Source organism: Cryptomeria japonica, chromosome 11 (assembly GCF_030272615.1).
Source record: "Cryptomeria japonica chromosome 11, Sugi_1.0, whole genome shotgun sequence".
Classification (NCBI taxonomy): Eukaryota; Viridiplantae; Streptophyta; class Pinopsida; order Cupressales; family Cupressaceae; genus Cryptomeria; species Cryptomeria japonica.
Window position 1 is genome coordinate 187,372,770 of NC_081415.1, and position 23,617 is coordinate 187,396,386.

Sequence of the window (23,617 nt, forward strand, 5' to 3'; positions counted from 1 at the left end):
TTTTTTGTCTAAAGGATAAATTAAATTGTTATGGATTGTTTAACAATTGAAGTGAATGATGTCTAAGTAGAATAAAATATTATATAAAATAGTAAAGAGATCAATCTAAGAAAAGAAGCACCATCCAAAAACAAGTCAAATGTGAAATAGTAAATAATAAACAAACTCACTTATCTCATTTGCACTAGCAAGATATGGCAATATTGTGGGTATCTTCATATTAATTATTGACCCTCTATCATGGTGTTCATAGTACTATAGGGGCTTAAATAACTATGGAAGGAATATATTCATTTGAAAGAGCTTACTCATGTCAAATAACTTTAAATAATGAAAGTGTTGCAATTTAGTTGCTAAGGATAATCATATGCTCCTCGATTATACCATTCATCAAGATTTAAATCCCTTGAAAGTATGATTGGGCTAGGTTTGACCTTAAGATAATTTAAGCCCTTACTTGCTAGTTTAGGCAAATGCTAGCTTTTGCAAAGAGGATGACACTATCAATGGATGGCGACCAATTACCCTCCTTAATACTTCATACAAAATTATAGCTAAGGATCTTGTGCAAAGAATTAAATGCATTTCGCAAATGATTGTTTATCCAAAGCAAACTAGTTTCTTGGGAGGAAGATTTATCTTAGACAATTTGGTTCTTGCATGGGAAATAACTAAATGGGCCAAACAATCTGCTTAAGATAAACTAATTATTAAGCTTGACTTTGAAAAAGCTTATGAATGTTTCTACTGGCCATTCATCCTTAAAATGCTTAAATGGATTGGATTTGGACCTAAATTATGTGAACAAATCTATATGTTATTCATGGATGCATCTGCTAGAGTTGTTGTCAATGGTGTGCTCTCTCCTTCATTTCCCTTGCAAAAATCCATTCGACAAGGTTGTCACCTTGCTCCTTATTTGTATGTCCTTATGACTAATGCACTTGGTTATATGTTTCAACACACTCTATCAAACAGACTTATTCAAGGAATATCTCTTCCAAACAATGTTACAACTCTAAATTCTCATTTTGTGGATGACAGTATGTTATTCATTCAAAATTCTACAGATGAAGTGACTAGTATGTTTGACATATTAGATCTTTCTGTTACTGTTTTAGGCTCTAAGTTGGCCATGCATAAGATTGAATTCATAATGACTCATCCCAACCCTCACCCACCTTGAATTCCTAGTTAATAGCGTGAGGTGAAGCATGGCACTATAATAAGATACCTTGGTATCCCATTTGGTATAGGTGTTTCACTTAACGAGATGTGAAATTGATTCTTGTATAAACTAAAAAATAAACTTCAACAAGTTCCTTTCCATGGCCGATAGAATCCAAGTCGCCAACAAAATCCTTTTAGCTAGTCATGTCTATATCTCTTCCTGTTGGCTGCCCTTTAAAACCTACTACAATTACTTGACTCGACTTATTAGAAGTTTCCTTTGGGACAAATGGGGAAATACCAAAGGTATTTTGTCTACTTTGTGGACTCATTGCATCAAACCAAAAAATAAAGGTGGTTTAGGAATTATAGACCCCTATACCCAGGGCATTTGCCTCACTACAAAATGGACTGTGAGAGCTTTGGATGGAGATGCTCCTTGGAAACTACTATTGGATGATCTTAGAATTTTCTTAGCTAGAAAGATAAGCTTCTTCTTACACCTTATTTTAAAACATATGGTTCAACACCCTTCAACTCCATTTGGAGAGCTTGGCAAACTAGATCCAAAAAATTAAATTATTATGCTCAGACCTTGAGTCATGGATTGAGTTTTGCCTCTTCTTCCATTTGATGGAACTAGTTGGTTCAAGAAAACAATAGCCCTCTAGCTACTATTAAAGACCTCAAAGGTAGAGACTTCTTTAAAAAGGGCATTCAAGTTTTTTGAGACTTATGGGATCCTTTGAATTTTGATTAGAAAACATGGCAACAAATCAAAATGCGGATCAATCTTTCTATAGTATACATGACCCCTATCCAAAAAATAGAACAGCTTGTTAGGCCTGAGTTGTGGTGTCTCATGTCATCACCATGTCACGATAACTTTATTAAAGATTGAAAATGGCCTAGCAATCAGAAATTCCAAAGTTTCTCTCTCAAAACTCTATAAGAAATTCCTTCCTTCCATTCCCTTATCCCACCAACTCAATCTCAAGTGGCATTACAAGCTCAATAGATCAAGATGGAACAAGTTAAGCTCACTCATCTGAAAATCTAAACTTGATGCGCAAGCCCAGTTGATAGCATGGAAAATTATTCATGTCAAACTCCCTATTAGTGATCTACTGTCTTTTATCGGCCCCCCTCCTTCTTGTCCCTTCTGCTCTAAAAAAGAAACTATCAAGCATGCCTTTTGGCTCTACTCCCATGCTCGAAACCTTTGGGGCCTACTCTTCTCCACTTTCCCTAGGCTATTTCCCCAAGCTTGGACTTGGAAATATACTTTGCTTGGTCTCTCCTCCACTCACAATATTATTACTCAAACGACACATTATTCTTAAGCACATTTGGAGATTCAGGTGCATGGATGCCTTTTCACACACTTTGTACCCCCTTCAAATCAAGTAATTGATTATTTGTATGGATTTCTCTCCACAAATCCTTACTCTTCAAACTGCATTTCAAGTTAATGCAGAGCTCAAAAGGACACTTGAGGACCTGCAAGTTCAACTTAATAATTTTGAGGCAAAGTTTAAAATTCAAGGCATTTAGACAGGTGATATGAGGACTTAGATTGGAGAGATTGGAGATCATTGTACTATGTTGTAACTGGCTACTTTGCTTGTTGTATTAGACCTTTGTTCCAGATTTCATGGACTACTTTGTAGTCATTTTGATTGTTCTAGAGAAGTATAATCAACATATTTATGTTGTCAGTATTGAACTCCATACAAGGTCTAAAATACTTGATCCATTTTCTTGTTGCTGGGTAGCAGTTAACATTGCTTGTTTCAATCACTTCTTGTTGCTGGGCAACATTCTGAATAGATTTGTATGACTACTTTCTCCTTTCTTGTGTACAACACTATGATTTTGTAATTGAATTTTCTTTTTCCAATAAAAAAATAAATGGTAATGATTTATCGCAAAAAAAAAACACAAAGCTTAGAAAAAGCATGTAAGATGATCTATTGCATCATCATCTTATAGTTTTTTTCATTCATGAAATTTTTTTTTGGATAACAATTATTATAATTTTAAATTTTTTGTAAAGGTTTATATTTGACATGTAATAATAATATATTGTTATTATTTACTTACATTGAACATGTTACCTTTATGAGACCGAGCAGCTTGACTTAGTGATCAATGACAAAAAGTTTAAAAAGCATGCAAGATGATATAATGTGTCGCCATCTTACACATGAATTTTTTTCTCAATCATCAATTTTTTTATTTTTGCGTAATAGGCTTTTTCAAAAAGGATGAGCACAAATTTGATTAGCAAGAGAAAACTAGCAATGAGATTTTGTCTTTATTTTGCTTCTTGCATGCAACCTTGTTGTAAGTAGGAAGCTAAGCACAAAACACGTATGAACAAAACACATATGACCTTTGGTAGTTTGTCTCTCCTCAAAACCACAATGCACTACTAATTACCACCCTTGAATATGCTCCACCAACACCTTTTCACTTTAATGCCTAATTTAACCAAATAACTAAACATCCACAACCAGCAAACTCCAAAACTTCCACTATCTAATTATTTTCACCCAACCATGACAAATTTTATTTATGATTAATATTTAATTTAGATATAAAGTTCATATTATAATTAGATCTATTAAAATATTATATATTTTGTTGTTGATGGAATAGTGTAGGTACCCTTTTTCCTACCTAATACAAAACACAGAAGTGATGTATCGTCAAATCATCAGAAGAAGTGAGAGGTACGATAGCGTTAGTATCACGCAAACCTTACAATGATGGTCGTCCAGGTCAAAATTCCTACCTAACGGAAGTGGTGTATCGTAGAAATTACTCCAAAATGATGGTAGTCCAGGTCAAAATTATGTTCTCCACCATGCAAGACTTAAATACGTTACGTAGACCGCCAAAATTTCTACATGATTCCATATTTTTCTCTCCTTGCTCTCAAACGGTTATAATTACTCTTTCCTGGGAGTTTCCACCTTTGTACTTCTCTTGTATTTTCTTCACCGTGCAAGACTAAAATTTATACGCTGTCCGGGTGATTACATATTTTTCTCAGGCTATAATTACTTTCCCAGGCTATGACGACTGACAATTAAAATTGAAAGGACGTGTCTGCCGTGCAATTGTGTCATATTTGAATTTAGTGGCATCTTCGAAGTGACGTTTCTTTTTCGGGGCTATGACGACTGACTTTAAATTTGAGTGGACGTGTTTGCCGTGCAATTGTGTCATAGTAGAATTTAGTGGCCTCCTTGAAGTTTCAACCTTACAATTTCTCTTGTATTTCTGTATTTCTAGGAGGTTCGTGATGTACGAAATCAGGGTAAAAGTCTGCAGAGAAAGTATATAGAGAAAATATGTCAGCAACTTTGTAGGTATATGAAATCGGACTCATCTATTCTGGTTCCAAAACGGCATTGTCGTACAAACTGCATCCGGAGTCCATTGACATACATCCCTCCTATATCCACTTGCTAGGATGGCGTGGAGGTAACGGACCCACACGACCTATGGCGTGGAGACATCTGGTTCATTTGAGATCGGGAAGTGTTGACCGCATTGTTTCTGTGTGTCCCAACCTTTTTTTTTTTTTATTTCGGCTGCGCTTTATTGTTTTTAATTAAAAAACTTAACTAAACCTATTTAATAAATTTATAATTTAAATTTAAAGTAAATTAAAATAATATAATATTATATTTAATTAAAATGAATAAAAACATGAACTAAAAAAATTATATATATATTTGATTGTGCTAAATTATTTTTGGCCATCTATTATCAATATAATGGTAAATTATGTATTTGATTAGTTAATTATAAGTTTTTTGGTCAAAATTTTATATTATTTCTCTATCCTTTTTTTTTTATATGTAGGTAATCAATGTGGTAAAAAATGTCAAGCTGTAATATTTTTTCTTTTTGATAGTTAATGTAGTCAAGATGAGAAATATTTTATATTAAATTGACTTCTATAAATTAATTCATAGGCTTATGATAGCCAAAGTTATGGCAAAACAAGAATTTCATATAGGTCTTTCAGTAATATCTATGAACAAAACTAATTTTAGATGTAGTCCTAAAAATTGATCCAAGAAATAGTCATATGTATATTTAATTATGTTCACGGATTATTGGAAAACAAAATTATAAACCCTAACAAACTCAACATTGTATATAATTTCCTTTCCATTGAAATCACTAAATGCAAATATGCAATTATATCTAATGAATAAGCAATTCATATGTTTTCTTTAAAACTCTAAATATCATATATGAACTCATCAATTTTGTAGCATAAATACAATAATACACCAAAGTGTACATATAAGTGAATCACAATAACTTCATTCATCCCATAGGAGGAAACCCTCATAAAGCAAGAAGGTGATAATTCAAGAGATATTGAGTGAATAAGACAAATAAGAAGGTATAGAAGCATACCAAAATTTACTTAAAACCTTTTGAACAAGCTAGACAAGGAAATTTTCAATTCTCAATTTCTTAAAGAGAAGAAGAAAAAATGAACAGATCAACATAAATTGTGGTCAAGAATATGTAACAAAATATCGAATCACTACAAGCAAGGGTTGGACCAAAAGAACACTTATGAGGATGTTCTTATTATTCTACTAGGCACTTAATTAGTTTTTTAGTATTTTGTATCACACTTCCTTGTGATTAGCATGTGCTACTTAAACATTGTGTGAGATAATTGGATTGAATTTATTGTGATTTTAGTCATCTTCTACTCCATCAATTGATAGCTAATGTTGCAAGTGTGACTCTATATTTTGGGTCATAAGAATATTTTTCCAATAAATTAAATGTTCACTATACAATTCACAAAAAGTATATTTAGACAACTAAAATTGACACATCATCATTCCAGCTCATCTATTGTCATTTTACTTCTAATTAATCATTTGTATTTTGATTAATTATTTTATTTTCTTTCTAAAATTAATTAAATCATAAAATTTATTATTATTGATTCTTATTTCTAGCGTTTACTCCACATCATTTTTCTATAAGCTCCCTTAGGTAAATAAATCTCTATCTCACCCCCATCTAAAAATTCAATAAACACTAGAATATTTAATTAACTAAACACCTAAGAAAAATTAATTAATATCCCTAATCATTCATGCATGCCTAATAATAAATATTCAAATATTTATGTTCTCAATTTCTCAAGTAGGTGCATATGTCATATCACTTGTACACTTGCAATACTTAAGGCATAGGAGTTATTCTCACATCCCTAAAAAAAAATACTTTTTAGATCCTTACCATCCACTCTATCCAAGACACATGCCACTCACCCTTGATTCCCCTTGAATCATGGAGAGACATTGAGTTCCTCAATTACAAGCATGAAACTTGTTCTCTTCTTATGCTCCCAATCCTCTCAAGCCGTGAGAACCTTTGGTCTCTCCAACTAATCTAGGCCCTTTATTTTCTCACACAAAAATCTATAAATTTGTTGCAAACCAATCCATTTGAACGAAATTCTTAGATGTTACACATTGTTGTATTGTCATTATGAGAATTTAATATTATAGTCTACCCAATTTATATCCTTGGATATGAATATCATAGCTCGGTGCATTGATGAGGCATGGTGGACAAAAATATTTTGTATCCTTTCATTATATTAATTTTCTTTTGTTGTGACTAAATTGTGTGTCCATGTGAGCTATATTGGTTAACTTCATGCTTTAATTGTCTATGTAGAGTCACATTTTTGTGTATATAGCATATATAATCTTAATCCTAAATATGCACAAATGGTTTAACATCAAAACTGATGGAATCTATCACACACACACACACAAAATCATTTCTTATCTTTGATCATAATTGGACACACTAATATGTGCCCCAATATTCAATATCTTGGTGATAAATCTCCCCTCTAGTTGACATCACATGTTGTTGGTAAGTGAATTCATTGTCTCATTTACACTCATCATGGATGTAAAAACTACAATCATGAGCTTGATTTCTTTTATTACATGGTGTTTTTATTTAAGGCTTCAATATTATTTCTTTTGAATGAGTCTTTCAATGACATAATCTACACTTGCTCTAGCCTACAAAATTTTATAGTTTTCCATAGACATAGCTAATAGAGATAACATGTAACCAATAAATAGAATCTAAACTTGTTATTTGACTTCCTAAATGGATGATATGATGATGTTCCTATGGTTTGTTTAAAGATCCTTCAATTTTGTCTCATCTATGCATTTTCAAGGCAAGAAGTGTCATGTTAGTAGAGGTTGTAAGTTGTGTTCAGTGTTTTGACAAGTTGAAGTTGTGAATACAATCATTTTCCTTCAAGCAATTATTGAATTTAAAACTTCCCTATGAATCAATTATATACTACATGTTTCTAATTTGAGTTGCGAATGGAATTTGATCTCCATTGAAGTTCATTGTGATTTTAGGATAGCAAGTAGAATCTCAAAATTTTAGTGCATCACCTCCTAGGGCTAGTAGTTTTCAATTCAAAAGCAATCTTTCTATCGTTTTCTCTTGTCAAGTGCAATAATTTTAGGAGGTTTTCCAAGGGAAGTATCCATAATATGGAGGTTGATCCTTGTTCTAGGTCACTCATACCTTGAGAAACTCCCCATGTTGTGCAAGATTACTAAGTTTTATATCTTAGAATTTGGGCACAATCCTTAGTAACAACAACTTTTGGCACACTAAGTGGGATAGTTTGGATTGTTTCAGTCCAAGGATTTTCCATACATTGTTGATATTGGTATTTATATCAATGATATCTTCCTTTTGAGGCAATATCTTCACATGCCTAGTGACTTTGAGTTCAAATCTATTGGTTCAATATTCCAAGTGTTGGTATGTTTCAAAGAAAATCTATTTTATTTTGATTTTCTAGCTCTTTGAGTGATTAAATATGTGTATACTTCATAAGAGTTTGTCTTATCAAACCCTATTTCATGACAGTGATATTCCTACACCTTATTATCTATATTAGACCCAAAACATTGCTAGTTTTATCCCAAACAAACTTTCTACAACAAGCTATTAGCATATTCAATATGCTTACCACCCACCCATCCCTGCTCAAACCCCTTGGGAACTTGAATATAAGTGTACTTATCAAGGGAATTTGATTTGGAATGGAATGAGTGGGCTTATCAAGCCTATCATCATGAGAAAGATTTAGAGGATCAAACGAAGCAGTATGAAGAATATCTTGTAGTGAGATAAAAACCAAGGAGAAGTAGATGAAGGTTTTTCTTGCTCAATTTTAGAGGTTGGAGACTTAATCGGCTCTTTCAATTCCTATCCTCAAACAAGCTCCCTCAACTACAATAGATCATCTTATGAAAGAAGAGGTTTGTAAGTACAAATTTAAATGTTTTAGGCAAGGTAAGCATATTCAACCTTCAAGTGAGTCTTCTAAAGTTGAAATCCCAAGTTTTAGAAGCTTTCAATGCATGCAAGATGTTATATGTATGTAGAAAACTAGGTCATCATTCCCTAAGAGAAACCCTTTAAAGAGATGTCTCCACCTCAAGGAATCCCCAAATCTTATCAAAGTCCTTTTGTAAATCAACTTTCATGCCCTAGCATCATCTGCCTTTGTCCAAGAGGTCCTATTATATATCAAAAGAGCTATTTTGTTGAACAAAAGAGAGACTTTTTTGAGGTAGAAACAAACTTATCTTTTGTCAATACACCTGCAAATGATGTAGAAATAGAAAAATAAAATTTATTGCAATAAAATGATATGTATAATGATATAGAACAATAGGTTAAAGAGCAAGGAAAAAGTGTTGATAACAAGTTTTTCATTGTTTTGTTTAATGAGTTACCTAGTTATATGGAGCAAGATGATGAAATAATGCTTGTTTTGTTTAATGAGCTACCTTTGTATGTTATTGATGAAGAAGAAGATACATCTATAATAACTCAATAATGATTTTGAAACATCATCAGAATACAAATTATGTTGACCTCGAGGTGTTGATTCATCAATATTATGTTTTCTCTATCTTTGTCTCCCCCCCCTCTCTCTCTCCATCTCTCTTTCTCTCATTTATCTCTTGTCTCTCCATCTCAATCTCTATCTCCCTATCTCACTCTCCTCCTCTATTAGGTGAATTTGGAGCTGCTCGTATCCTTCCTAAGTTCCCCTACTTTGAATCCTGAGCACCTACCATCTATAGACGCTAATCAAAATGTGACCCCGGCTAGAATGGTAGGGGATGAGCTCGAATTCACTCACCAATTCATCTACCATGCCATTAATGTATGTCTGCTAGAGTAAATCGAATCAGCTCATTCAAGTCCCTACTATTCTCAGGGAATCAGCTCTTTACAAGGCCTATAGAATGGTAGTAATTAATCAGCTTGCTAGCCCTTTAGAATAGTAGTGGGGGGGCAGTCAATTAATTAACCTGCTAGAATCAAATTGTAGGGACTCAACTTGCACTCATGTCATTGCTAGCCCCCCAATCAACACTCGTGCTGTTGTGAGACTAGATTCGAGTAATGGCATTAGCCCGATAGAATAACGAGGGACTATAGTTGGGTGGGAATTGTAGTGGAACCTTATGAAAGCAGACTGATTAATGGCACTGATTCCCACCCACCTGATATAGGTAAGGAATAGAGAGAGTGAGAGAGTGAGAGACGAGGAAAGATAGAGTGGGGGGATATAAAGAGAGATAGAGAGAAGGGAGATAAACATAGAGGAGGGAGAGGGAATTATAGCCCAATATATAGAGAGGGAGATGGAGGTAGAGAAAGATATGGATGGAAAGAGATAAAAATGGAGGGGAGTGAGAGGGAGATATAATAGATAGAGGGGGGAAAGAGTGATATAGATAGAGGGGGATATAGAGAGGAATTTTGAGTAGGAGAGATGGAGTGAATAACATAGAGATAGTGAGATAGAGGTAGAGAGATATGGATAGAAAGAGATAGAGAGATAGAGGGAGGGAGGGAGAGAGACTTAAGAGAGAAAGAATGGGAGAGAGAGGGAGGCATATTCAAGGGAAGTGTTGAGTATGATGGCATTCTGGCAATCCTCATCTTCACAATTAGTCTCATTGCAAGAGTAATTTTTGGAAGGTTGGCACAGAGTAGGGTTGTGATCATGTGCAAAGAGGTAAATGGTGTCGGAGAAACTCTTCAGTATGATTATTAAAAGTTGCATCCATAAAGAGGGATTTCTTTTGTAAAAACTACAAAATTTCGCTTATCTGTATAAGTAATCCCGATGAGATCGCCTAAGGAGGAATGAGTATGTTGATCAGAGTAACTCATGCTGAGGGTGTTTCCTAAAGCATGAGTGGTGGTAAAAGGTGCGACTAAGTGGAAATCCATCGGGACAAGTTACGGTGATGATATGATAGGAGGTCGGAGTCATCAGGATACCATACACTATCGGCATCGAGGAAAAAATATCATCCTGATACTCGATGGGGTTATCAGTGGAGCTCTTATTGATAACTGATGGAGTGATGTCTTCATAACGGTGACATCGGGTTATTGGGAGGTCCCAATTTATGTTACCCCGATACCTGATGCACTAAATGGAGAAGGCGACTCTATCGGGGAGACTCTCTTTGATAAAGTGATACCAAGAAATAAGGGGAGTTAGACTCATTGGGATAACATACATTGTCAGGGAGATGCATTTTGGGCAGAATGTCACAAAGGGCGGATCTATCAGGGAGACTATAAATATCAGAAGCAAGGAAAATATGCTATGCCGACGCCCGATGAAGCAATCGGTGAAAGTTACATCAATCAAAAAGAAAGTTAAATGTCATGGGACCATTGGATGAAGTATTAAGTGACTTCATTCTGAAGGCTGATGGAGCGACTGGAGGAATAAACCGAAGAAGGTTTCATCGGAGAGAGACAAGATTCATGGAACATTGTTTAGGCACATAGTGTGTTGATGGAAGATTCGACTAACATAGCATGTTAGTCACTTTCACTGATTTGCGGACTGCGTGGCTACCATTTACTTTTTCCCCGTGAAATAAAAAATTTGACTAACATAGCATGTTAGTAGCTTTTGTAATTTGAATCCTTACTATTGAAATTTTTTCTTATATCCAATTTCTTGAAAATAAGATGACTTTTAAACATTTTTCAACTATTGAGATGCCCATATTAATATAATGTCTCATTTGAACTTTTAGCCACTAAAATCTAATTTTACCCAACATTTTTATCCTTAACCAAATTATATAGACAACAAAAAAATCTAAACTATTTCAATTACATGAGTAATAAAAGATTATAGAAAATGTTAGAAAGAACAACTATATTTCTTTGTGCTTAAAGATACATAAAATACAACACAAGAGTCATAATTCACTTTTTATTATCAAAAAAAATAAATATTATCTTCAATATCAAATACTCATCTGTAAGCATCAAATACATAAGATTGTATAACCTGTCACCACTGCAAATGTGCTTTTTTCAAACCATTTATGCAATCAATATTTATTCTTCCATTAAAAAAAAGAGAAAACAGATAAAATCACAACAAGAATTCACTGTTCAACCCCTGCAAGCACTTTTCACCATTTAAAAGCCTATCATATACAACATATCAAAAACATTTTTTTGTGTTGTTGGACCTCATAATAACCATGTCACACACAACCCACATAAATAAGAAATCTGACAGTTGTTTAAATGAAGATGCCACTAGTTATAAAATGAAAAAAGCAAATCTTCCATTTTCTGTACCCATTCTCTGTATTTACCTCTCCATAATATGCACTCCATCCAACAAACTTACCACACCTTGACCCACAAATCAGGTGTGCATCATCTTTTCTCTCTATGCACTCCATCTTTGTATCTACTCAGTCTCCTCTATTCCATCCTACAGACACCAATACCAATATTTTTTTTAAATTTGTAAATCTAAAACATAAACTCTTCTATTCCCTCTGCTTAAATATTTGAATATGCTTCGCTCCCATTTTTATCCACGTGTGTCCCATATTTTCTTACTCCCATCTAGTTTTCTTTTCATGGCTGCTTCTTTGGCATCGCAAATAGAAAAGCATGATTATACAATGAACGGGTTAGAATCTATAAAAAAACAATTGATACTTATAATTAATTTTAAAAAAAACTTACAAGAACTTGAATTTTATGATTCCTAAAACAATGTCCAGATTGTGGCATAGAAGAAATTTGACCTGCAACAATAGAAGCATAGCGGTATTTGCATCCATTAAAAGACCAAAACCAGTACATTTATAAAATTAAAATTTCCTTTCTAAATGCAAAGACAACAAAAACAAAATAAAAAAAATCATGTGTCATGCGGTTTTGGAGCCAGTATAGCTACAACCTTCCACTTGTGCTTCTACCATTATTATTCTGCTTAATCGCGCGAATCTGCTTCTCATTGTTACTGTCATTGGGTACAATTGCCAAAAACAAAATGGTGTCAGATTAAACCATACAGAAGTAAAAGCAACCCAAAAAAATTATAATTGATATAAATCACTCAATGTAGATCATGACCCATTTACCCTAATGGAATTACACGTCAATAAATCATCTAGCTGAAAAGGAATAGATTTCATTCAGGTTGCTAAACCCAATAGTCGAAGAAATGATAATCGAAACAAGAAAATGAAAATGAAATACCCTAAACAGGACATTACTTGATTTGTTCGTTGAGAGCAGCTTCACAAGGATCTGAAAAGCTCTGTCTATGCAGTTAGACTTAATGTGATAAATGGTATTTTATCTTGTGTCTTTTTGTTCTGGATGTCTGAGACAGCGCCCAGGCCATGAAAAATCATGTTTCAATGACATACCTGCTTTCATGGCTTTGCTCCAACAATCCGTGACCTGCACCTCCCATGTCACAAATGGGAAAATGAATACATCATGCTCTTTTTTGATATGGTTGGGCGGGAAAGAATTTTTTTTTAAAAATGGCACGCTGAAAACAATTTTAAATCCTAACGCTATTGCTCATGATGTCGTGACCGTGAGAGTGACCAACAAATCTTAGGCGCGTGCAAATACTTTTCGCCAACCGCAAAATGGCAACATACCTCCACGTCATCCCGATGGTGGGTCCCAGAATATGTCTCATGGCATCATGGGAGGGCATGCAATTTTGGAGCAGCATCATGCCATGGCATGCCATTTTGGAGCCAGAATAGCTACAGCCTATGAAATCCACGCAAAACCCTCTCATTCTAATAAAAAATAGATTCTTTGAGTCCAAGGAATACTGAATAGATTCTGTTTGCATCACCTCCCAAATTTATTTTATCATCATTTTTTAAAATATTTTATTTATTTTATTAATATTAAAAATCAATTTAGTTAGTAAAAAAAATTAAGTTGTATTCAAACTTAAATTGTTTCGTTCAATATTTTTTGTTTTAAAAGGCATCGTCTTATACATTCTTTTTATTATTAATATATGTATTTTTCTAATAATACACAAATTGCAATAAAGCTTTTGTTTAAAGAGAGTGAATATTCTTTGGTAGCAATCCAATTAGGATTCACCACCAAGACATCCATATTTAACTCTTTGTCCTTCCACATGATACCGATTCCACTTGCCGATCCAATAGATTGTTGAAAGAACCCATTCCACCATTTGTAGTATGCCAGAATTTTTGACCCCCCTCACTTGACAATTTTGTTTCTCGAAGAAAGAAAAAGTTTGTGGACATTATCTAGATTTGAAGCCTAACTAGGCATCTCTTGTCAGGGGCCCTGAGACCCCTGACATTCCAAGTGACGATCTTTATTGTTTCCCAAGGGAGGGATCTCCTCCCTTGGTACTTGATAGAAACTTTTTAATGCTAGCATAAATCCTTTTTGTGGCTTCTCGTTCCCTTAATTCTTTTAGTGATTTCTTGCCTTTCCCTTTCTTTTCATGCCCCAATTTCAAAAATCTTGATGCCTTTGTCATGGATTGCAAGATGCATCTATCCTCAATGGTGTCTAGTTGATCTTCTGCCATTTCCTCATCCAACTCCTCAACAAGCTCATCAGGATTGTCACATAAAATGGTATTGTCATTCACCATGTCACTGTCTATCTATTTCTCCCCCATCAAAACGTTTTCCGTGCAAGCCGAAGTATTTCCTTCATTCTATTTAATTAAGGCATCATACCTATTTTGTTTAGGATATCTCACATCCTTGGAACCATCTTCCTTACTTGCATGATTTGGCTAAGTTTTTGAGACATATTTGTCTTTTGTCCCAGGGGGAATTCTCACTTCCCTATCGAATGATTCCTTTTGCCGCATTGCAGACAAAAAAACCTTTCTTCTTTTTAGTTAAGAAAACAAGATAAATATTTATCATTTTTAGTCTAAATAATACATAAAATTGCTCTTAGTTGTTTAATCATTGAAGTGAATGATGTTTAAATAGAATAAATCATTATATAGAATACTAAAGAAGATTAAGCTAAGCAGAGAAATACCACTAAAAAACAAGTCAAATCTAAAGAAGTAAACAAAAAATAAACTCACTTGTTTTGTTTGAACCAACAACATATAGTAGTATTGTGGGTGTCCAAATATTAATTGTCGATCCTCTATTGTGGTCTTCATAGTGCTATAGGGCTCAAATAACTAAACCGTACAAGCCATATATTCATTTCAAATAGCTTACTCACGTCAAATAAGTTTTAATAATGAAAGGATTGTAGTTAATTGTTAAGAATAATAGGGGAGATGACCCAGTAGTTGTGCACCCTAACTACATGCTTTTCAATATCCTACATGGAAATTTCAAATCACTCCCAATTTTTTATAGTAACTTACTTGGCAAGTCCCCTTCTTATAACTAAGGTTTCAAAGTCACATCATCAAATATGATACCACATTAGCATGCTTTTTGCCAAGGTGTCCAAAACAACCCAAAAAAAAGTGAGACCAATAGTCGTGAAAAAGAGGACCCAATAATTGTGTAGCTAACATGGCATCACATGATTGGATTCTTTTTACAACTAATGGTACATTTTATTCAATTATTGGTAGTCATCATCAACAATAACAACTTTAAAATCACAACTATCGGTGCAATGTTGTCAAAAAAATTGGACATTAAATTAACAAGTATGAGTATCAAATCAACAAGTATGTGTATTAAATCAACAACTTCTATCACAACAACTAGAATGCATTCAACTATTGGGTCCTCTCCCCTAGTATGCTCCTTGATTATACCACCCACCAAAATTTTAATTGGAAAACTATTTAAAATCTAATATAATCTAATCTTTTTCTTCTTTTTTTTCAAAATCTCAATCTACAAAAGAACCTATGCTACCTTAAGGGTGAGCATACCATTCAAACACCAAAGTAGTTCAAAAAAGTAAGAGACGGGCAATATTTACCTCTCATTTTGATTTTGCTAAAATCATGATTTCTCCAATTCTATCCAAAAAGACGAAGTGGAATCCCAAACACAATGTAAATGCCTCCTGATATTCACAATCCAATACAATCTTCAGGCTCATCTAATCCATAACAATTACAATCCACCAATTTTTGAAAATTTTCAAGAAGAGGGTTTGACAACCCAATTTTCCCAAAATGCAAGAATGAAAATAAAACTAAGTTTCTTTTCCTTTATGCCATTTTTCCAATTTTCAATTTATTTATTTATTTTTATTTCTAATTAATTTTTTTCTCAAAAATGTACTTCATAAAATTTTAAATGCCTAACTCATTTTTTTTGCAATTTAAAAATAAAACTAATTAAATCATTTCAAATACTTTTCTATACCAATGAAATAAATACAATTTAAATATTAATTATGTAGTGCCCCTACCCTAGTCAGCTTTGTAAAACTGGTTTGACCTTGGTTGACTTTTTATGTGGCATTCTTGGATGGTTGATTTACCATGATGTAATGTTGTAGTGAAATATTATGATTATTGTGCATACCTGTTAATGTGCTTTCACATCGATTCTTATGTAAGTTTAATTGTTCTCCTAATTCTTGTTATTAATCTTGAGCTAACACCATATATATATATATATATGCTTGTGTGACTCTTGGTTGTAGGAGATTGCAGGTACAGTACCGCCTAGGTGCAAGGTTCGTCTTCACCTGGATTTGCAGGGCTGAGTATACCTCTTTGGTCCTTAGATTTTGGATTAAGTGGTCGTAAGATCCTCGTTTGACCATAGTTGTGCTCAAGTGAGCATCATCGGTATTCCCATTGGTTGGGTATGTAGGTCCTCTATCTAGTTGACTTTCTTGGGTTGCGTGTTTTGTGTGTGATTAAATCGAGTAATTAATCCTTAATCTTTAATTTGATTTAATGTGTGTTTTTGCATTAGTATTTTGGGGACTAAATTAAATAGGCTCCCTTTTCATGTGATTAATCATTAATTGAATTGCTCAATTCAGGTTGGGAGCAAGTTCAATTTAATGGTTAATTTTAATGTTAAATTTATTATGTTTATGTTGTTGGAAAAGAAAGATTTAAATTTAATTGAAATAGAATTAATTTAATCTTGTTGGTATTTTGGAAATAGAAAGATTAATTTCAGTTATATGAGAAAATCAATTTTAAATTGAAAAGCACGTTTAATTTATTGATATAGTTTAAAAGAATGATTTTTGGGGATTTATTTTTATAAAAATATTTAAAATCCAAAATAAAAATTTTGGTCAAAACTTCTCCCATTTAACCTAGGTTTTTGGAAAAATATGGGAGGTTGATTTTTTTTGGAAAATGTATTTGGATGGAAATTTGGGGGTTTTGGGAGGAGAAGGAATTTCTTGAGCTGAAGGATTGGGCTCTCCTTCAATCTTGTCAGGATTGCTGAACTAGGTAGGCCTCTAGTTTATTTCATTAGTTTCTTTGTTTTAAAAAGATTGTTTTTGGTGTTTTTGTAGAAACTTGTTTGTGTTTGTAGATAATCCTTATTTGTGTGGAAAATGGAAGAGTTGCCTTGAAATTGGAGACTCAAACTCTCCTTGCTCTCTTATCAAACCTCCAGATGTCATTTTTGTTTGTATAAATTGGTTCTCAAAAATTAAAACCAAATTTTGGGGTTTGGCTATTCTTGAGGAAATTTTGTTTAAAACTCCAATGAATCTCCTCTTAAATAAGTTTTAAATTGAAATTTAGTTTGGGGATTTGGCAGATTTGGTGTTAAATATGTGTAAATCAATCTCATTTTGCCAATATGGTGTTTGATTGAAAGAAAATTTTCTTGTTCTGAGTTATTCTGTAAAATGCAAAATTTTAGAAAAACTCATTGTTTTTTGGAAATTTTTTTTTTTTTTAAGTCTTTGTTGAGACTGGGTTTCTGAGTTTGTTGTTTTTGACAGTAACTAATTTAAAAAAATAATATTAATAATAATAATAATATTAATAATAATAATAATAAATAAATTTAATAATACTCGCGTGGCAGTGAATAAACACCCACCACGCGAGAGGTAGTCGCTACCAAAGGTAGTGGCTGCTACCAAAAGGCTAGCGGACTGCTACCTTTCGGTAGCAGCGCTACCATGGGTAGCTTGAGCTACCAAGGGGGGGCCCACATGGGGGTCCACGTGAGTACCCTCCCCCCTTTATATTATTTTTTTAAAAATTGCTTTTTTTAATATATTTTTTTTATCAAAAAAATATATAATAGTTTAATATTATTTAAATGTTAATTTTAAATTAAGTTTTTAATGAAGTTTAGATATGGCATTTAATTAATAATTTATGATTATTTTGTAATTAATTAATTGTATAAGTGGCAAATATACATTAATTAATTTTCAAATTCTATTTTATTATTAATGCATATTTTTCTAATTAGATACTTAATTTGTTATTTTGTTATTCATTATTAATTATTTATATTTTATTAATCACGAATTAATAAATATATAGTAATTAATATTTTATTTTGGTTTTCTTTTCTTTATGTATGTAAGGAAATAATTTGTCAAGTTGGGAATGGATTATCTATAATTGGGTTCCTTATATGTATATATTTCCTTGATCTGTATAGTGTAACTTGGCTCTGGAAAAAACAAACTTGAAGAAATCATTTTCGAACCAGTCTGACCATGATGTTTTATTTGGAGATTAAATAGCATATTTATTCGGTTAATGTTTATTTAATTATATTCATGTGAACTTGGTTTAAAAACTCGTATTGATGCAATTATGTTATGTTTAGATGCAACGAGCTTAGTGAGTTAGAAAACCAAGAGTAACCTGTACCTAGATGAGGTAGATAACTGTAGATAACTGCAATCTAACACTAGTACATTCGAAGCTGATTTCTGATGGCCGTTTGTCTGATTTTCGATGAATTTTCATCGGAGTGTCGACAAAATCCACTGTCGAAAACTTGGCGTCAGATTGGTCGATGATGCCATGCCTGTCGGAAATTCGACAATCCAATGGACTTTGCCGACGGTCAAAGAAGTTGTCGGTCGAAAGCTTGGTATTCGTCGTAATTCCGATGATGATCATTTTTATAAAAAATAATAATAATTATCATCGATATAAAAGAGCCATCGAAGGAAGGAAACACCGAAAGGACTCACCGAAGATAATAACTTCATTGACAAAAGATATCGAAGAAAGCAGAGAGGGTCTTCATCGACGGGAAAAGTTCTCGAGGAAATAATACTATCGATGCAACATAAAAAGGATACACCGAAAGGAGCGTTTTCATCGAAAGAATAATATCGATCAGACAAAAAGAAGCTACATCGATAAAAGATATCGACGAGGATATAGGTTTCGAGGAGGTTAAACTTCATCGACAAAAGATATCGAAGAAAGCAGAGAGGGTCTTCATCGATGGGAAAATTTCTTGAGGAAATAATACTATCGGTGCAACATAAAAAGGACCCACCGAAAGGAGCGTTTTCATCGAAAGAATAATATCGATCAGATAAAAGGAAGCTACATCGATAAAAGATATCAATGAGGACATAGGTTTTAAGGAGGTTAAAAGGCATGTTCTCGATATGCGTGGTTTTGCTGATGTAACTTTATCGATGAAGAACGATAAGGGAAAATAAAGAAAAGCTTCGATGAGATAATAGACTCGTTCATCAATGGGGCATAGTGATATCGATGAAAGAAGTATTTCGATGGAAAAAAAAAGGAGGACACCGAAGCCCAAGGTTTCTTCGACATAAGACCCGATGGATATCAGATATGTTTCGATGAGGAGACAGCCATACTGACCGAATACAGTATTTCGATGAAGGGAAAAAATACTTGATCGAAGTAATATTCGAAACAAAAGTATTATCGATAGAAACAAAGAGATTGATGGACTAAAGAAACAAATGATCAAAAGACATATCCTCATCGAAATGATTATTGATTGCCGCGAAAATCATAAACAAATCCCAGGGAAGGTCACATTGCCATTAAATTCAAACATGTGCCCGAGTGACTGTTGTCCAAAGCACCATTACTAACTGATTAAATACGCCATAAGTAGTGGATCAACCATCAAAGGGCACATCATTAAGGAATTCACAGGCAATGAACTGAAAGCAAGAATTGGGCAAATTCATAGATAAAGCTCAGTAATTCCAAATAAGTTGTTTGCACACAAACCTCTTTTTCAAAATTCAAATGGAATCATCATCTAAAACTAATAAGACTAGAAAGGGAAAAGAACCTATCGCTGCAAAAGAAAAACCTAAAAGACAGAAAAGGGAAGGGTGTTCTTTGGCCCAGGACCTGATTGACTAGTGCCCATCATCTAGTTTGAGGTCCAAGAAGATTAGAGCTGATGAGGAAGGCCTGGAGGACCGGTTTGAAGATCTTGGAGACATATGGACAGAGTTGAGAGGGTATGAATTATTCATAAATGGGTACAACAGAAGATTTGCCCCTCAACCTATCAACAATTTATGGCGATTGAACTTAGGAAGGTTAGTTGTGGCTAATGTATTCGTGAATGTGGAGCTCATGAAGGCATTGACAAACAATTATGACCCTAAAACTAGGACCATATATAACTACATAGGTGAGCCAATTCTTGCAATCACAAAGGAGGTTATTGACACCGTGTTCGAGTTGGATTGGGGATTTGAAGAATTGATTGACCTCAAAAAGTTAACACGTGAATATTTTAACCTAGAGCACATTTACAAAACGTGGAGACTCCCTATAAATAGACCTAGGAATGTAGGGTCCTTAGTGCCACTAGGTCAGGATGACAAAGCTCCCTATGATGTCAACTCTTTCCATCCATATTTCAAGTATACCTATTACTATGTTGCTCGAGTGTTAGGGATAAAAGCCCATCCTTTGATGGATATTGCAGCCATGGTCATTTGTGCCGATTTGCAGTCTAAGGACCCCCACTTCTTTGATTTTTCTGCTTATTTGGTTGAGGTTTTGAATCATGGGTTAGAAAAGTTAAAGGGGGATGTCATCAATGTTCATTTCAAGCATTATTCCTTAATTATGCATATGCTATTGTATGTGGGCCAAGATGAAGGGTTATGGCCAGAAGAGTTATGTGTCAGGACATATGACAATGCTGGAATGAGAAAATCAGTGCAACTATGGGTTTCTTCATGGGACCAGAGGTATGTGAATAATCAATTTTGGCATTTTGAGGAGTTCTTTGTCAAGCCATTATATAGACTGTTGGGATGCCCGTGCAATCATGCCCTTGCACCAAAGGTTCAAAGACTCCTAAGACCAAAAGATTTCGTTGAAGATCCCTCAATTGAACACAATTGGGGAGATTGGTATTGTTTTTCTGATTGCACACAAGTCAGGGTATACGGGTTCGAAGGGAGACCATACTTACTACCACTTATAGTCCCTAATAGAGTGGCTTGTCTGGAAATTATGAGGCAACTGTCAATAGTGAGTACAGAACATCTGACAAGCTATGGAAAATAATCAATTGTACCTAGGTTGTTAGTATTTTCAGATTTTATTGTGAAAAGTTCAAAGAGTTATGGCCTGCTGCAGACAAAATTGGATTATCATGGCATGGCTATGGGGGATCCAAGGCCCAATTTTGATCTTGAAGGATACATAAGGATAGCTCGGTCATCACAAAAGCTGAAGGCTGGAGAGCATTAATCTTACCTACCGGATGACCTCATTAAGAACATTGATAGAGAAGAGGCTAGAGTGAAGTGAATAAAGTTTGAGAAAGTAATGCAGGATTATAAATGGAAGCTTTATAGAAGGAAAATGGATGAGAATGTACTAAGAAAGATTGAAGACCCCTTGGAGTTGGCCAACAAACTTGTGGAACATGAATTGGAAATACTTGAGGGAGTCCCGCCTCATGTTTTTAGGGATTACATTGATACTATTAGGAATACAGAGCCTTTGGCAAATATGTCTCCTTCTTCCACATTTGGCATCATTCCATTCACTCCTTGAGAGGATTACCCCCCTGGTTATGTAGAGGATACACTGATAGACTTGGCAACAGGACAACTGAATGTCCGAGAAGTGGTTGACATCAAATTCTTGGAGCATGAGGATTTCATTGCTGATAGTGACTTCATTGCTTCCAAGGAGTTCACCGCATTCCTCTATCAACATAAAGGATCTCAAATTAGGAATAACATGAGAAATAGTGAAGAAGAGCAGTAGCTTCAAAAGCTACAAGAGGAGATGGATCTTGTGATGAGAGAAATGACACTTGAGAAGGGAAGACAGTTGCTTAAGGAAGCTGGTGTGCTATTATACTCTGGATGGGACATGAACTCTGCCTTGTTGTTTAATGGATTCCTCAAGAAATAGGACTCAAGTAGGAAAATGATGCCAAAAGAGATTGATAAACTCTTTAGAGGATCAGGATATGATCCAGATCAGAAGGCTCTTCTACAGTGGGCTATCTATCCAAAAGATAAAAGACCTATATTGGTTGATATAGAAGAAGCTTTTGGACATTTGATGGTGCAATAGGTTGGAAAGACTGACCCTAGAACAACTGCCAAACTAAATTTGGATGTCGCTAAATTGAACCAAAATCAGATAGAGTTTCTGGTCCGAGAAAATTGTACATACAAAAGCCTATATGAGAAAACCAATGAAGAAAAACAGAGGCTGCAAGCAAGATTGCTTCAGATTGATACAGGTACCAGTCAAACAAGGATGACATATGGTGTTGACAGAGATGCCATGGATGCCTTGACAAACGCTATGTATTGGAGGAACAGGGCCGAAAAGACATCTCAACAACTAAAAAAGGAACAACAAAAGATGGATAAGTTAGTTCTTGAGGTCGTTGACCATAGATTCAAAAGTATGATGCAAGTTGTAGAAATCTATTGGAAGACATACACTGGAATAGTCAAAGCTGTGAAAGAGCATGAAAGGCTCTGGTCTCGGTTGGAAGGCTTGATGAATGACAACAATCTGATGAATCCAGGTGAGAAAATTGAAGCCGAGGCTCACTTGAAGTCCCATGATGAATTGGCAAATCAATTAAGGAAAGAGCATCAGAGGCTGGATGATGGGGATACCCCTAGGGTGCCCTCTTTTTACAGTAATGGTGAGTTAGTATCGTTGGAATAGTGGAAACAAGAGTTCAGTGATGAGAAGAATCGAGTAGTAGCAGAGTTGGATAGGGACAAAGATTTGTCACTTTGTGTTAACAATATTCTATCCAATCATTTCCAGACAGAAAGCGACATGAGGACACTAAACAATGACGTTCTAATGTATAAAGATGATAAGTACATTGAACACATAGGAATATTGAACTTGTTTATCTTCCAGTTTGTTAACAAAAGTGCTAATTAATAGTTATGTGCTGAAAAGCCACGATTCTTGGTGACAATGTATACCCTCATATAAATGAGGGAATTTTTGTAACAATAAGGATCATTAGAGAAGAAGTAGAATATAGCCTCAGGCTTACTATTGTACCATTTTGCGAACATACATAATATAATCAGTCATCTTTCCTTTGTGTATATGCTGTGGATTACTGCATCTTTCTGTAGGTAGTTGCTTGTGATATTATCTAAAGGAGATAAGGTTACTTGTGTTCTTCCAGTAAAACTCTGTGTTTCATATTGTGGATTTGAATAAAAGATTTACTTGCAAATATAGTTTTGTATATAGTGCGCATGCATATTATCTCAACCATGGTGCTCCTGCATATGTATATAGTTTTGTTTATAGGTGGAAAGCCTAAGGTTCAATGTCGAACTTGGTTGCTCTGATACCATATGTAATATTCCATTAATTCTATAGTTAAAGAAAATAAATTGTGATCTATATTAAGACAAAAAATTGAGCATTTCAAAATAAAACATAACTACTTCAGTTGAAGGAGAAAACTAACTAAATGTTCTTCAACATAATAAGAATCTAACTAATTTATCTAAAAGGAAGGTAATCTTTCAACGATAAAAAACATTGAACAAATATTATTAAGCTAATCAATATGAGAAAGGAATTCAA